At 40.3% G+C, this 16,376-nt stretch overlaps 1 protein-coding gene across 1 annotated transcript in view; it reads right to left on the reverse strand.

The window, feature by feature from the left end:
• LOC137276801 (G-protein coupled receptor 84-like) overlaps positions 1 to 12,681 on the reverse strand; it is a 31,969-nt gene extending 19,288 nt beyond the window's left edge. The window contains exon 1 of the mRNA XM_067808444.1: positions 12,601 to 12,681. The gene's annotated coding sequence lies outside the window, so the exon portion shown is untranslated. The remainder of the gene's footprint in view (positions 1 to 12,600) is intronic.
• Between the last annotated feature and the right edge of the window lie 3,695 nt (positions 12,682 to 16,376).

Consider the following 16,376-nt stretch of genomic DNA (forward strand, 5'->3'; position numbering starts at 1 on the left):
ATGATCAGCCCAATTCTCCTTCCGATGTACGTTCTCAAGGAACGGTTTCCCAGATTCCTGTTATCGGATGGCACCAAGTTTGCCAATTATACGTGCAATAAATGCTTCGTTGGTTTCCATGTTATTGACCGTAATCGGATTTTGATAGCGTTCACTAACGCAAGTCTCTAGAATGGCCGAAGGTCAAAGCAAAGGTTAACGGGTGAATCAGGAAATACTATATTTCTTTTTGATTGCTATGTATGGCTGATCTGGCGTATTGATTTTGCGAATACGTCGGAATTCATTGGAGATTGAAAGTGCTGAAACGAATTATTCTTTAAAATCTCGAGGTTCCCACTGATGCTTCTGATCACATTTCATCACATTTGAAATACTCGTTTAGATAACTATATAATGAAATGAAACACAACTTAAATCTGCTCATCCATTACTCGAGTTCATACCGCTTTGGCAGATTTATAGCTGTTTATATTTCGAAATGAAATTTTTCTTCCTCGTGCAAGCCTTAAGAGAATGTGTACTTACAGATTAAAACAGTTATAACTATTTCTGGTTGATGGCCATGTTTAATCAACCGGTGAATACATCCAGTTAATGACTCACTCCAAAGTTATGACATTCAATATAAAGAATCTGATGAATCGTTGACGGAAGGTCCTGGGGATAATTACTGTCATTAGTTTCGATGAGATACTTTGAACACTGAAATGTCATTACCGTCATGAACTTCTATTACGTTTATGAATAGCGAGACGCTGGTGGCTATTGTACAAACTCGCATCTTTCCTATCAAAGCCAAAATTGCGACCAGATGATGGCCGACTGAGTAGATATTTATTTCACAAACTAAAGTGCATCATTGCATTGGAGTAACTTTTCCTGAGACATGATGCCACACTCTGTCTCAGTAGTTAGAGTAAAGTGAAGTCATTGTTTCAAACGGAAGGACATATAACGTTTGTAATCGATAAAAGTTTATTATAAATTCAGAATTTCTCTGCATAATGTTAATGAAATGTATGTCCCAGGTAAAAAAAAATCGCGATAACAAGTACGCTATTGTTAATACTGGCCTTAAGGGGAAGTATCATACCAGTATCATGATTAAATACTAAGTGAAAATCTCCTTATTTAAGGTGTAAATGTCTCCCTATGATATACAATAGCTACAAACACCGTTAGGTATTGAAAAATCCTTTAAACCTTGATAATTCGAATCTGATCTATGCTGAAGCTGTATTTTTTAAAAATTATATGTGCGGTAAGAAATGTGTAAACAGTCATCAAATTTCTATATGTGGAATATGTTACTTTATCATCTGTATAAATAAAATAAACTACCTGCCTTACAGGAACAGATACTATGCCTTACAGGAACAGATACTATGCCTTACAGGAACAGATACTATGTCATACAGGAACAGATACTATGTCTTACAGGAACAGATACTATGTCTTACAGGAACAGATACTATCCCATACAGGAACAGATACTATGTCTTACAGGAACAGATACTATGTCTTACAGGAACAGATACTATGTCTTACAGGAACAGATACTATGTCTTACAGGAACAGATACTATGCCTTACAGGAACAGATACTATGTCTTACAGGAACAGATACTATGTCTTACAGGAACAGATACTATGTCTTACAGGAACAGATACCATGTCTTACAGGAACAGATACCATGTCTTACAGGAACAGATACTATGTCTTACAGGAACAGATACTATGTCTTACAGGAACAGATACCATGTCTTACAGGAACAGATACCATGTCTTACAGGAACAGATACTATGTCTTACAGGAACAGATACTATGTCTTACAGGAACAGATACTATGTCTTACAGGAACAGATACTATGCCGTACAGGAACAGATACTATGTCTTACAGGAACAGATACCATGTCTTACAGGAACAGATACCATGTCTTACAGGAACAGATACTATGTCTTACAGGAACAGATACTATGTCTTACAGGAACAGATACTATGTCTTACAGGAACAGATACTATGTCTTACAGGAACAGATACCATGTCTTACAGGAACAGATACCATGTCTTACAGGAACAGATACTATGTCTTACAGGAACAGATACTATGTCTTACAGGAACAGATACTATGCCATACAGGAACAGATACTATGTCTTACAGGAACAGATACCATGTCTTACAGGAACAGATACCATGCCTTACAGGAACAGATACTATGTCTTACAGGAACAGATACTATGTCTTACAGGAACAGATACCATGCCTTACAGGAACAGATACGATGTCTTACAGGAACAGATACCATGTCTTACAGGAACAGATACTATGTCTTACAGGAACAGATACTATGTCTTACAGGAACAGATACTATGTCTTACAGGAACAGATACTATGTCTTACAGGAACAGATACTATGCCATACAGGAACAGATACTATGCCATACAGGAACAGATACTATGTCTTACAGGAACAGATACTATGCCTTACAGGAACAGATACTATCCCATACAGGAACAGATACTATGTCTTACAGGAACAGATACTATGTCTTACAGGAACAGATACTATGTCTTACAGGAACAGATACCATGCCATACAGGAACAGATACTATGTCTTACAGGAACAGATACTATGTCTTACAGGAACAGATACTATGCCATACAGGAACAGATACTATGCCATACAGGAACAGATACTTTGTCTTACAGGAACAGATACTATGCCATACAGGAACAGATACTATGCCATACAGGAACAGATACTATGCCATACAGGAACAGATACTATGTCTTACAGGAACAGATACTATGCCATACAGGAACAGATACTATGTCTTACAGGAACAGATACTATGCCTTACAGGAACAGATACTATACACTCGCAGGTAGGACAGTAGAGCTGACTATCTTTCCCAATAGGATACAGTATGCTTCTATGTTTCGTCAGTTTTCTTGTTGATGTGGTCGTTCAATTTTTCCTGAAGCTGTAGTTGAACAGTGAAGAAAGAATCTCAAGTGAAACGTTTCACACAAAACTGTCGTGACACCAAGGTTGCGTTGCTAAAAATCGCTTAGAGTAAGCAAATGAATCGCTTATTCCGGGCTTACCGTTTGCTCGTCTGGCGCTAATAAAGAACGTATTAGGAGAGTCTCTCGATGACGAATGTTGAACTCATGTTTGTTGATGACTACACTGAACCTGTGGAACAAACCGAACATGCTGTGATGTAAACTGTTTTTTGCCATTTAGACAGTCAAACAATTTTGTTCAGCCTTCGAATTAAAATTTTCCTTAGCCGCCATTGAGAATGAAGCGACGTCATCCAGCGACTGCTGCGACTGCTGCGACTGCTAGCGGCTGAAAGTTAGCACTCTGTTGTGAGGCGAATCGCCGCACATCGCTTGCAAGCGATTGGTTGTTTGCAACGCACCCCAACTTATAGGAAACTTTGTTGTAACGTTGTGGGGAGTCCGAAGTTTAACGTTTCCTTAACGTGACTTTGCAAAGTTTTTAAGTTATTATGTTGTGACATAACGTTGTGTCATGACGCTACCAATCTACAACCTTCCAACAACGTATCGACGTTAAGAATGACACCACGTGTTCAGTGCAACAGGAGATGCAAACTACAAGGTGGCTCTTGGTGTTACGTTTCACAGATATAACGGTTCTTAGATGGAATGCTTGCCGTAAAACTTCTTTTTCTTCCAACACTGCGTCTTAACAATAAGACTTGATACTTTTTATTACTATTTAATGGCGTTCGAAAATAGTTCTTTCTTAGTATTACTCAACAAAACCAAGGGATTGAAAGGGATTGAAGATGATCAATGTTTCCTTTGTACTGCAATGAATTTCACACATACATTATTCAATGAAGAAAACAATGCAACAAGTAGGAACCAAATTAAACCTACTTCAAGACTCAACAGCGGCTGCTGAACCATTCATGCAACACAGTGAGCCAGTACATGTCCTGAGATACACGTGTAATCACGATTATATATATATCTGTTATTTGTGTCAGTTAATATTTAATTTGAAGCAATTATTGGTCTCGACACTGACACGTGACAAATTATAGCTATATCGACTTCATCTAGCGTTACTGGAATCCCTTGTTTATGTCATCGGGGAGGTGGGGTCGTCCAGTGGGTAAAGTGTTTGTCTGTCTCGACATAGCCCCGGGTTCGAATCCCCACATCGGTTCAATGCGTTAAGACCATCATTGATAATGATGATAATGCTGGAATATTACCAAAAGCGGAGTAAAACCATACTCACTCACTCGTTTATGCTATTAGAAATAATCAATATCGGGTGCAACGATTTAGTCTATTCTAAAACTGCAAAAAAAAAGTTATATAATGACTGCATAACATGCTGCAAATAGTTATGTTACATACCATTTACTTGCACTGTTGGACACGGATTATTTGCGGAACCCTTATAAATTCGCTGATTTTCATACAGCGAGAGATAAAACACCAAACAGAAATACTGTTGGAACATAAATGATTGTCATTTTTCACAAATATTTTCAGAGGTCAACGTCGTCGCTATTCGTGGTATAGAGTTGCGTCCCTTGGACAACCAGATCCCTCTACACGAATCGAATCCCATTTCAAATTCAATATTGTTTCAGGTTTGTCAGTGCTTTTTGGTACACATAACGCCAAAGCCACCCTCTCACTGTGCTGAAAAGGCGTGATATAAGTGGGATATCTTTCAAAGCGACGTTAAAACTCACCAAGTTCTTATACGTTGAACTCTCCCCGGCAGCAAAACAGCCATTAGAGAATCACCTTCGTCTAATCTCAGAGTTGGGAAATTATGATCGCCGATCGATAGTCTCTGTGATGCTCTGTGAGGTCACGAAGTATATATCCTTTGAAATGTTATGTAAAGAACAGTGACATCCTTTACAATACAAGGCTGTTTACATCGGGGATTGCCATCAAATTCTCTCTCGAGGTTAGTGATTGATAATTGCTGATGTCGCATAGAGAAATTATCACCATTCCATTCCCATGCCTCATGGTATACAGGCTTTAGGTGTCGATCTGTAGCTTAATCACCTTAATACTGATGTCACTGATAAATTACTAGTTCAAGAAAACAAGAGATGAGCTTAGAGCGAATGTTATTGTGATAATAATTATCACTGATAATGAGCTATTTTTAAATAAATCAGAATTATGAGATTTTGTTCTTGCTGTTGATTCTGTGACAGAAAGTTACTAGACCTTTTCAATTGTCATTTGAACAAACAGAGTGATTTGATTGAGTATGATTTTACGCCGCCTTTAGCAGTATTACAGCGATATCAGCTCAGGGGACACCTGAAATGGGTTTCACACATTGAACCCATGCGGAGAATCGAACCTGGGACTTCGTTGCTTTAACCACTCGTGTACCCCACCGCCCATTAAACTGCATAACTGGCGCAACTATCGGTCTCTTTGCACAATTTTAGATAATGTCAAACGTCATCGGAATAATGTCAGAGAAATTGTTGTACCTGTTGATTCTGGAAGCTGAATTTATTTCCGGAATTACTCATTCTAGTTCCGGAATGAATGGTTCTAGTTCCGGAATCAATACATTCCCACCATTCTTTAGTGGCTCCATGTTATAAACCAAGTCGTTTATTACCTCATAAGAAGAAAGGAAGTACTAACATCATAGACAGCCATGGCGTGTGTTCTCTCTATTGGTTCCTGTGATGGCTTTTTGCACCTGCCAACATAAACTATCCCCTCCTGTCTGCGGTTATATTACAATTTCCACTGCATTGAGCTGCCCCTTGAAGAATTTTCGACGCAGACATGAGATCCAGTTTTCTTCTCATAACCGGCGCTATGATCCGCTCAGTAACAAATTTCAAGTTGGGATCCTTATATTTGATGGAAAGTTCTCAGCCATAACGAAAGATTGAAGGTTAATTGAAAATCTTGCGAGATATGCATTAATTTGGGGATAACTTTCGCATTTGTGACGGCTGATGTCAAGAATAAAATCACATCAGTGATATATACTCCAAGATCAATGATCCTGATATAAACCTATGTCAGTGATTGCACTGTAATGAAGGTGTAGATGTTTGGAGTGAATGCATTTTAAATAGTCAGATGATGATTAGGGTTTTGCCTTGATTTACAAAAGATGGGGTTCAGGCGACCCCTGTCGATGCATTTTACAGGTCCTTTCTGGCAATATAAAGCAATTATCTGTACGATGGGATAATTTCTTCAGAGCCTGGGATGAATCAGTAGTCATGTGGAAGGAGAGTTGAGTTTTACGCCGCTTTTTAACAATATTCTAGCAATGCCATGGCGCGGGACACTAGAAATGGGCTTCATACAGGTAGTTGGTACTCTTGATGCCCTTCTCTGTATTTATGCGTCCGTCTTGATCTGGTATTTTGGGTGTTTCAATCTTGACATTTGCGCATACAGAGCGCACATGAGCTCGTTGTGTAAAACCCTGGTTCATGATACACACGTACCTCCTCATACAAAACCTCATATATGTGTATGCTTATTTTCCTGTCTAAAGAGTTCACATTTAGCCTCAATGTATGAGGTAGACATGTTCATCAGTCTCATTAAAATCAGAAACTTAGTTCTCATGCCGAAACATGAGTCTCATTAACATGTTCAGACAATAACATTTTTTTTCAGCCGATCCGGATTTTTTGCTCGTGTGAAAGTGAAAATAGACATCACAAACAACCCTGGATACACTGAATACCAATTTTTTGTTTCATATGAAATTGTTATTTACAAATGCATTTTAATTTTAAACTTTAATCACACCGTATTTCTATGTTTGATGGCGTGGTGTAGGCAGCATACCTTAACTTAGACTTCACTGGCTGTCCTTGTTTGATGAGGTCGTAAAATGAATCAAAATGCATCTGGCTCACTGGTTACACCTGTTATGTGTTGTTTGCGCTTCTTTAGTGTAGTTCTGTAACGGACAATGAGATTTATATAATATCAGTAACTTTTCTAGCGAGAGAGCCTCGTTTTGAGATTTCCAGGATTCCATTTGTCAGAGCTCGCTGAATGACAAAGCTCTGTGTACGACGTGTTTGCAAGGATTAGACACAGCGTAGCATTGCATTATAAAAGTGCTTAGCAGTATCTGATCATACTGATTAATATTTATGTATCACATTTTGGACTGGTTATTGCACTAAGTTGCGCAACAGGACGGAACCCAGACAACAGGAAACGAGACTGTTGTGTAATCAGTGTTTTGACTTGTTTTTCAGAACGAACTCATACGAGCGGGACCGATCAGTTGCTTACCGGATCAGAAACGTGATAATCGGAATGAGTTTTCTTATCATGCAGCCTCAAACAGGATAAAACGAGGTATTCCGAGCGACAGGTATTGGCTATATGTATATTCTGTCTCAGTCGTCAATTATCTCTCGTATGAACTGGAAAAAACCCAAAACATTTGAACGCTAAAGACCTTGAATAACCAATGGCACAGACTGACACAAGTTGAAGCTTAAAATTGATAACTTCCTCAAAATATTTTCAAAGCGTAATCTGAAACAAAAGTTGCCAGTTGTCTTGTTTAGCTGGGGAACGCTGCTTCATGACTGACTTAAGTCAATCAATCATTGCTGCCGTTATGTCCTCTAAACTAAGATATTACAGATTCGCATATTCGTACTCATGTCGGTTATCTGGGTCGCCCTGAGGTGTGAGGTGGCATGGTGTGATCACAGGTTCGAATCTCAAACATCAGTAGTTTTAGTTAAAGTCTGCAATCTGCATTAGTTATGACGCTCCTCGTACATTGAACTGTCACTCCGATATATGTTGAATAGTGTGCAAGGCGGTCTGAAACACAACATAGATTTGGCCCCTACATATAATCTCACTTGAAGATGAAGAGAAATGAAACTGCCTTCAATTCAGTTAATCAGTATTCAATTACAGCTGGAATCATCAAATCGAGGCGTCAAAAGGAACACTCGCGGAGAGATCCTTCCTGATAATACGTCGTGATGATTAGACCTGAGCAAGTTATAATTTCCACATTATGGAAATAATGAGAACGAGTTGTCTCCATACACGATCGGTGACCTCAGATCTTCAGTCTGCTTATTGGGACTTGCCTGTTTTAAGGTTATAATTATCATGCTTCCAAGAACGCATCATTCCCTCCTGACTTGCAAGGCTAATGTGTTTGAGGGAACGCTGTAATTATAGAGAAGAAAGAAACAGAAGCTAAAACGTTTACTTCTTATTTATTAGCAATCATTGGCGCCCGATTAGTTATGCGCAAGCCCAAATTGAAACTTAATATAAAAGGTATATTTTTTGCTTGTTAACTGGGTAATTTCTCTGATGTCACGATACAATGTCTCACCACAACAAGAAAATAAGCCCCCACACAAATAAGTCTTTCACGTCGTGTACAACGTAGACGAATATGCGCCATCATTCCTGGAGATCAGCGCTACAAAGGTATGTCTAGCGGACGTCACAAGTAGAACCCGACACTTCGAGTATATCAACCTGCCACAGCTAATAGATCTAACGATTTCCATTCCCATGTGAGGTTGAATTATTCAGACAGTCCTACAATCTAGGGTTGATGAGCCGTGTTAGAATGACTGAGAAATTCCTGAGGATGGAAAAACACAACCCACAAACAAAACCGACAAGAAACAAAAATATAAACAACAATAGAAAAACCCAAAAACAAACAATAAGACAAAACAAAACAAAAAAAGAAGAAAACCAAGAGCAAACACACAATATCCCCCAACAAACAATACACATCAACACAAAAACCAACAAAACAAACAGAAAGAAAAAAGAAATAAGTAAAAGTGTAAAGTACGTATCTTTCGTTAACCTAATTTATTTACGATACCGTTTTAACGTTTTGCATAGAGTGGCAAGGGTGCATGAGAGGTTTTACGTCGCTTTAACCATATCCCAGGAGTTCCACACCAACGGTTGTCATAAATGGTCTTCACACATTGTAGCCATATGGTGAATCAACCAGGGTCGAGCGAAACACGTACTTACACGTATCCTGATAAGAACGCTTTTAACGAGCCACCTTCCATTCACAAAGTGAATCATCATGACGTTACATAAGCACTACTGTTTAATATCTGTGCACAGTGATCTTGCATTTTCAGCTCCTCGGGAATACACAAACTCAGCCAAAGTGTGAGCGCCTCAAGAATTAATAAAATCTTCACATCCTTCCGGGTACCCATTAACTGCTGGTTACAGATCGTGTAGCTGGAACAAAGTCTAATCTTAAGGAAGACAGTGTTTCAGTATGCGGATGGACCATAACCCTTGACACTGACCGAGGAATGAACTGAGTGGTGTATATTTATCCATCCACCAACGTTAACTTTGCTTTGTTCGTCGTCCTTGTGGTGTACAATGGCCGCTGGTAACCATGTAATCATTGTAATCATATGAAAAAAATACAGGCAACATGATGTGGGGTTGTGTACAACAAAACATGGCAATTGTACGCAATATGCGTCCAGTCTGCCTTATACTAGGCTAGTAATACCACCGTGTTATCATGTAAGATAAAGTTTGTGAAAAAGGCTCAAGTTAATGAACCTACACGGGTCTCTTAAAATATATATATATAGAACGGGCGGTTATCTGAGAATATCAGTTGTGAAATATATTACAACTTGTGGAAGAGCACGTTAACATGTTTTTGTTCAAAAGTTGGAGTTGCCTTATCAGAATCACTTCGCTGTAGCATAAACTCATAACTTTGCCCACGTCGTGTCGAAGACAACTGGAGAAGCGGTGTGGAATGTCTACATACCATTCCTGTGACTATTTTAACTTTTAATGAATTATGAACTGTACTGCCAATGCCTAAATCATTGTAGGTGACACACTCTATGGACCTGGTACAACAAGTATGCCACGTGTCCGGGAACAGCAACAAACACGTGGTGTACGTCCGAACTGTACTCGTGGTGAAATATCGTGTAAGTTAATCACCTACTCACAAGCGCTGACACAAGGCGCCCTCGCTCAATAAACGTCATCAGAGATCTGTGCAGGACATAAACAGGTGTTAGACGTACTTTGCTCATGTGTCACGGATTCTTTAGAGACGGTGACCGCTTCCTTACGCAACTGTTCAGGTGAAAACATTGCCTTGGTCGCGCTCGATTCGCGTCTGTTGTGATTAGAGGTGCATAAAGAGACGCGAACATTTCGCTTCACCTTCGCGATCACTGTCTCCTGTTTTCCCTTGTGTTCAAAATACACTAACAAACCTTCTCGTGTCATTATTGTGAACTCTGTAGTAGAATTCGGATTCCGTAAGAAATAATTCATACACTGGAATACATTCAGGCTTTTAGCTCTTCCTTATTTTGTTAAGGGCGCACCTTCGCTCCGTTACAGGATGAATCCTTATCCAATACTTGACCGTGATCTGACTGACGACCATCGCAACTCACAAGTCTCAGAAACAGTTAAACAGTTATAATGTTCTACCACATGCTAAAGAGCTTAAGATCCTTCCGACTGTAATTACTTGCTGCGGGAGAGCTCAGTCAGCTCGACGTGTATCGTTGCTACCACGTACGAGATGCGCTCCGCCTGTACGTGTTTGGAAATATGTGCAATGTTATCGCACATATCATCGAGGCTAATACTGTGTTAAAGAAGTTTCAAGAGGAATTCACTTACTTTTAAGAATAATGTTATTGTCCAGAACACACATTGTGAATATTTAATGTTAAGCATGATTGTGAGGAAACCTCAAGACTGACGATTGGAGTAATGTTTACGTTAGTGTTTCAGAATATGTAACCGTGCTTGGTATACTTGTCAGTATTTACGTTATTATAAAAGGGTGCATGATGGAAGTGTGGTATTTCGTTGGCCAAGTAGTGTTTTTCGGTTCATGGAGTGGCTCAACTATTGCATTCTTCCACACTTGCCAGCAGGTCATTCCGTGTATCCTTCTGGCAATAGCGGGAGCTATTCAGCTTGGCATTATGCACATAACGTTCACGACACTCAATGATGACCTTTGGACATGATAATGCACCCTTTACAGCGTATAAATAAACACTAACCAAACAAAAAGATGTGACTTGTGTTTCAGAAGAAATCAGTTTGAGTAGAAGTGGAAGAACATTCGGGGTTATGAACGTGGTCGATATCCAGCAAGTACAAAGAACTGTATACAGGTGTACGAGTGAGTGAATGAATGCTTCTGTATCTGACGAAGCGAGATACATAGGCACTTTCTCGAAAAGGCAACATAATAACCCAAAAGCACAACACAAACAAACTAACGAAAAAAACCCAAACTTTTATAAGAAAAAAGAAAACAACATCAACAACAAAAAACTTAAAAAAAATTATACAAAGGATTTGGCACAATAGTTAAACTCAATGACAAGTTGAGTAACACCAGAACATTGCGTATTTGAGGTATGGGTTATTAGGTCAGGTTTCAGCTGTGCCCTGGCGAAAAGCATTGGGTGACATCGGAAATGGGATTCAAACATTGAACCCGGAAACGAATCCGGAATCTTCTAACGAATGCTTAAACACCAAGTTACACCAGCGGTCAAATAGAAGCGGCAAAACCACATCTATAAGATATCTCTGCTAAAAGCAGAGCCGATTGTACAATTGTGATTATAACATGAGGACATTGTATACCATGTTGTTTGACATTCCAGTGATTGTAACCATGCGGTACAATGACAGAGTGTGTGTCTATGAATCACTGTGAAATAGCGACGATACCAGGTGTTCGCGAAAAGGTGAACGTATCATAAGTCTAGAGAATTGTTTATCTGAAATAATGCGGTAATATCTGGTATAAGTCAACATTGGGCATTGCATCTGACGTCATTTGTTGCCATCAAATTGGGAAGTTTCCTCTACATGTGTATCAGAAAACTTCTTGAAAAAAGCTTGTCAGAGGCCTTCAGTTTAATAACCTTATGAAACAACTTCCGAGGAAAAGTGGTATGAAATCCTGATGAAAAGAGCAGGTTCGATTGTACCTCAAAAGCTGTGAAATGTAAACACCAAAGTCTGGGGCAGTTGGAATGTTCAGCGGAACAAGGCTAGACATGCACTCTATCGCCCTTTCCCACATAACCTATACTTAGTCTCCAAGATATTTATGTCGAGATGTGAAATCCTTCAAGATTAGAATACGAATATTAATAGAAGGCAAAGAAAACACATAACTGTGGTGCAAGTCTACGTCACCTTTTCCCTAACTCATGTAATACACAATACATACCACCATACACGCACATGTCTCAGTAGCTTCATGTAATACTGTGTTCACAATACCATCACCTTTGTGCATTTTCAGAGAATGGTTCCATTCATGTTTAAATTCTGAAACTTCTGAACACAACCTCATGTAACCAAATATACATAATCTAAACTTCTAAAATCTAAAACCATCAGCAAAAGGGCCTTGCAGATTCGGCTTCCTCAATTGATACAAATGCATACTCCATAAGACATAAGTACCGTACAAACAAAAGCAATGATAAACGTATGGTGTTTGTATACTCACATTGGACGGTCCATACATTGTATCCACTCCGGCTATCTCAAGCAATACAACCACGAGCTATCACTCCAGTATCCTTCCGCTGGGCGGACTAATTTCGTAGCGCTACCATCGAGCTGAAGAACGCTCGCAGGACTGAAGCCGTATCGCTAAATTCCTCAATCCTCATCAAGGCTGATAGGAAGCGGTCTGACAACGTTTCCTGGTCAGAGATATACTAATCGTGTCGTTAGGCAGCTTCCACCAAACGATTTGCTTTGCAATATACCAGTATCTAAGGCTTCGGTCGTGTGTTACTGGGTCATGTGAAGACACTGTGTGAATGAATGGCGAGCCTGCTTTGTTGAGTCCTTGATGAAAAGGCGAGGAATTCTTAGCTCTGTCTGAAGATCGTGTTCTAGAATCAAATGTATAATCTGACACTCAAATCATGAGGTGGCTTGTGAAGTAGGGACTCAAGTGAGTGGAGGGAGGCTGGTTCGATGTCGGTCTGAACAGTGTTCAGTCATACATGTCATCCTGTTGCAGGTTGGATGAGTGTCAGAAGTGATGCAGATGTTTTCAAATTTGATGAAAGCAGCGGTGCGATGCTGACAGAAGTAGAATCTTAATTTGGGCGAGTATCTTGTCAGAATACATAATTTAAGGATTCTGAGACGGGGTAGCGCACTAATACTGCCACCGTTTCTTACGTGAAAATCTTGAAAGCAACATTTAGACGTGATGTTAGACTAGTGTGAAACATCGTAGGATCGGTTTTTGTATACGTTATTTTATGCCGTAGTCTGGATTGTCGCTCATAGCATCAACCACATGTTGCTCAGTTTCAGATCCAAGACATTAGATGCAGCAAGGTATTGCGTACGTCGCCACTCGTTCACTCCAGAATACACCCTCCATCCATTAGACCAAAAAAGAGTGTAGTCTCTGCAAAGAGTTTTGTCTGACAGTAAACAGTGATGGCGAATGTTATTTTAGGCCACAATCAGCAATACTCAAGAGTGACTAAGTGAATGAATTTAACTTTACACCGCTTTCAGCAATGTTCCAGCATTACCGCGAAGGGGGACACTAGAAATGGGCTTCACGCTGTTCCCATGTAGGTCCTCTGACGTGACGAGAGAACGCCTTAGCCACAAGACTGCCCTAACGCCCCATAATACTCAAGAATTATCACAGCAGTGTGTATTTATCTGAGGGTTTTCATGCCGGTTTTAATGATATTCCAGCACTATCACTGCGGGGGACACCAGAAATGGGTGTCAGACGCACTACACTTGTGGGGAATCGAACCAGGGTCTTCAGTGTCACGATGTTAACCGCTAGGCTACCCCATCGACCCTGTACTTAAAGAGTCTTGGTCGGCTCATTAATGGCTAAGAACATGGAGAACGGTAACTATTCCACCACGCCACTCGAACAGTTCACTGAGGACGAATTATACTCAGGAAATCCCCTGGGTTTAGTGAGTAAGTACTCTAAACATCTCTTGTCAGTTTGATCACCGTATCATCAACATGAAAGGGTGTTGATGGTTTTCACCTAAACAGAAAGTCCATGGCCTAATTACGCTGATTTGTTTGATGTGTTCTTTGCCAGTGAAGCTCAACGTTATCTAATTTACACAGGTCATATCTGGCGTTCCAATTCAATAATGTCAAACAGTAATTATTGCATCAATGCGAGACCATGTAATTAAATATTTGTAGAATCCATATTGCCTGTGTGTGGTTGACTGTGTCGGGGACAGACACGGCCTCTTGCTTCTTCAGCACCACTGGTAAATATAGGCGGGTGAGAATCTGCTGAAGATGGCGCCTTGAAGATGACTAACCACAAAGTAAAACCGATGACTGCAGATTCAGAAAGTAACACATTAATATTGTGTTGGCAATAAAAACCCTGGTACAAGGTTTTCGGTTTATTGATCGGAAAGCAGAGTTGTATCTGCGTTTCCGGCATTTATACCGCTTACGCCGGAAATATTTTATCACACACCTTAAATATCAAACTGTGTGCACACGTTGGGGGATTGAACCCGAAGACGAACTCTTTGACGAACTCATGACCCCACCACCGGCTTGAATACATCATCTGCTGTTTTGACCAGGACAAACGATGCAAAGCGGTCACAGCACTACGACAGTCGGTAGTCTAAGTTAAAATATGGGAGTTACGATCCTCGTAGCGTTACAGCAGTCGTAAGTCTACGTTAAAGTATGGGAGTTAGGATCATCGTAGCGCTAAGATCGCTTTGAGGAACGGGGCCCAGGACGTCATCCTGCACATCTAGCAATTTCGGAAACCCCTCAAACAGGATCACCTGTCAACACCTGCAACATCCACAGACTAAGGAGACACCTGTGGCTACCAGAACGAAAACAAAAACCTTTTTCAGCGAATATGCTTGATATCAATCGGAACACAAAAACGGTGTTATTCACCTATGGCACTAATTGGCAGTGTTGGGCACTTATAACAGATCAACACAGGATCAAACTTCATCAAACCTGAAATGCTCTTATTAAGCGTGAGTGAATGAGTGAGTCAGGATTTACTCCAAAATCAGCAGTATTCAGCAATATCTGGCGGAGACTAGAAATATGCTTCACTTATTGTACCCTTGGTTCTTCAGCGTGACGAACGAGGCACTGGGTGGGTGGACTACAGATGATGTTTGTCAAACTAGCATCCAACTAGGTCGTTATGTATGTAATCAAGGTAACAAGCTGTTGTTTATCAGTTCTCGTCAGGCCTGTTTATAATGTGTTATCATCAGCTTGCGGTTTATCTCGAATGATTTAAACGTTCACCACGCAAACTACATGTTAGAAATGGCGTAACACTTCAACTTATGGTGGACCATATCAGCCGCTTTTTCTACAGCCAGAGGAGTGTCAGTGTCTTGTGCACTGTCGAACTATTTTCAGTGTAGCAGCCCACGTCCACAACCCAGCTTCTTCTTCCTAACAGATGCACAGGTTACACGAGCCTCATTAATATAGCTGCAGAACTCAGCAGTGCGTGTCATCATACATGTGTATGCGTAGCAAGTGGTTCTGTGCGTCCATTCTTGATAAGAAAATTTGGAACTCGCCCAACTATCTCGCTGTCCTAGATCGTAATTAACTAAAACACTGCATCGGGTAGTTGGCCTCGATGGCTATATGCAAACATACTGCACATGTAGATATCGATGGCTAAAGGAATGCACGTGTGGATGACCTCGATGGCTAGATGCTAACATATTACACATAGATGACGTGGATAGTAAAAGCATCGCACATGCAGATGACCTTGGTGGCTAGGCATTGCACGTGTAGATGACACCAACAGCTATAGCACTGCACATGTAGATGACACCAACAGCTATAGCACTGCACATGTAGATGACACCAACAGCTATAGCACTGCACATGTAGATGACACCAACAGCTGTAGCACTGCACATGTAGATGACTTCAATGGCTAGTTATTAACATATTACACGTGTAGATGACCTCGATGTCTAGGCTCTAACATGTTACACGTGTGGATGACGTCGATAGCTAAAGCAATCCACGTGTAGATTACGTCGATGGCTAGGTGCTATTATATTACACGTGTAGATGAAGCGGATAGTTAAAGCACTGTACGTGTGGATGACGCAGATAGTTAAAGTACTGTACGTGTAGATGACGCGGATAGTTAAAGCATTGTACGTGTGGATGACCTTCATGGCTAAAACTTTGCACGTGTGGATGAACTCGATTCATGAAGCACCACACGTTAAGCTGACC

This window comes from Haliotis asinina, chromosome 3, assembly GCF_037392515.1.
Source record: "Haliotis asinina isolate JCU_RB_2024 chromosome 3, JCU_Hal_asi_v2, whole genome shotgun sequence".
NCBI lineage: Eukaryota > Metazoa > Mollusca > Gastropoda > Lepetellida > Haliotidae > Haliotis > Haliotis asinina.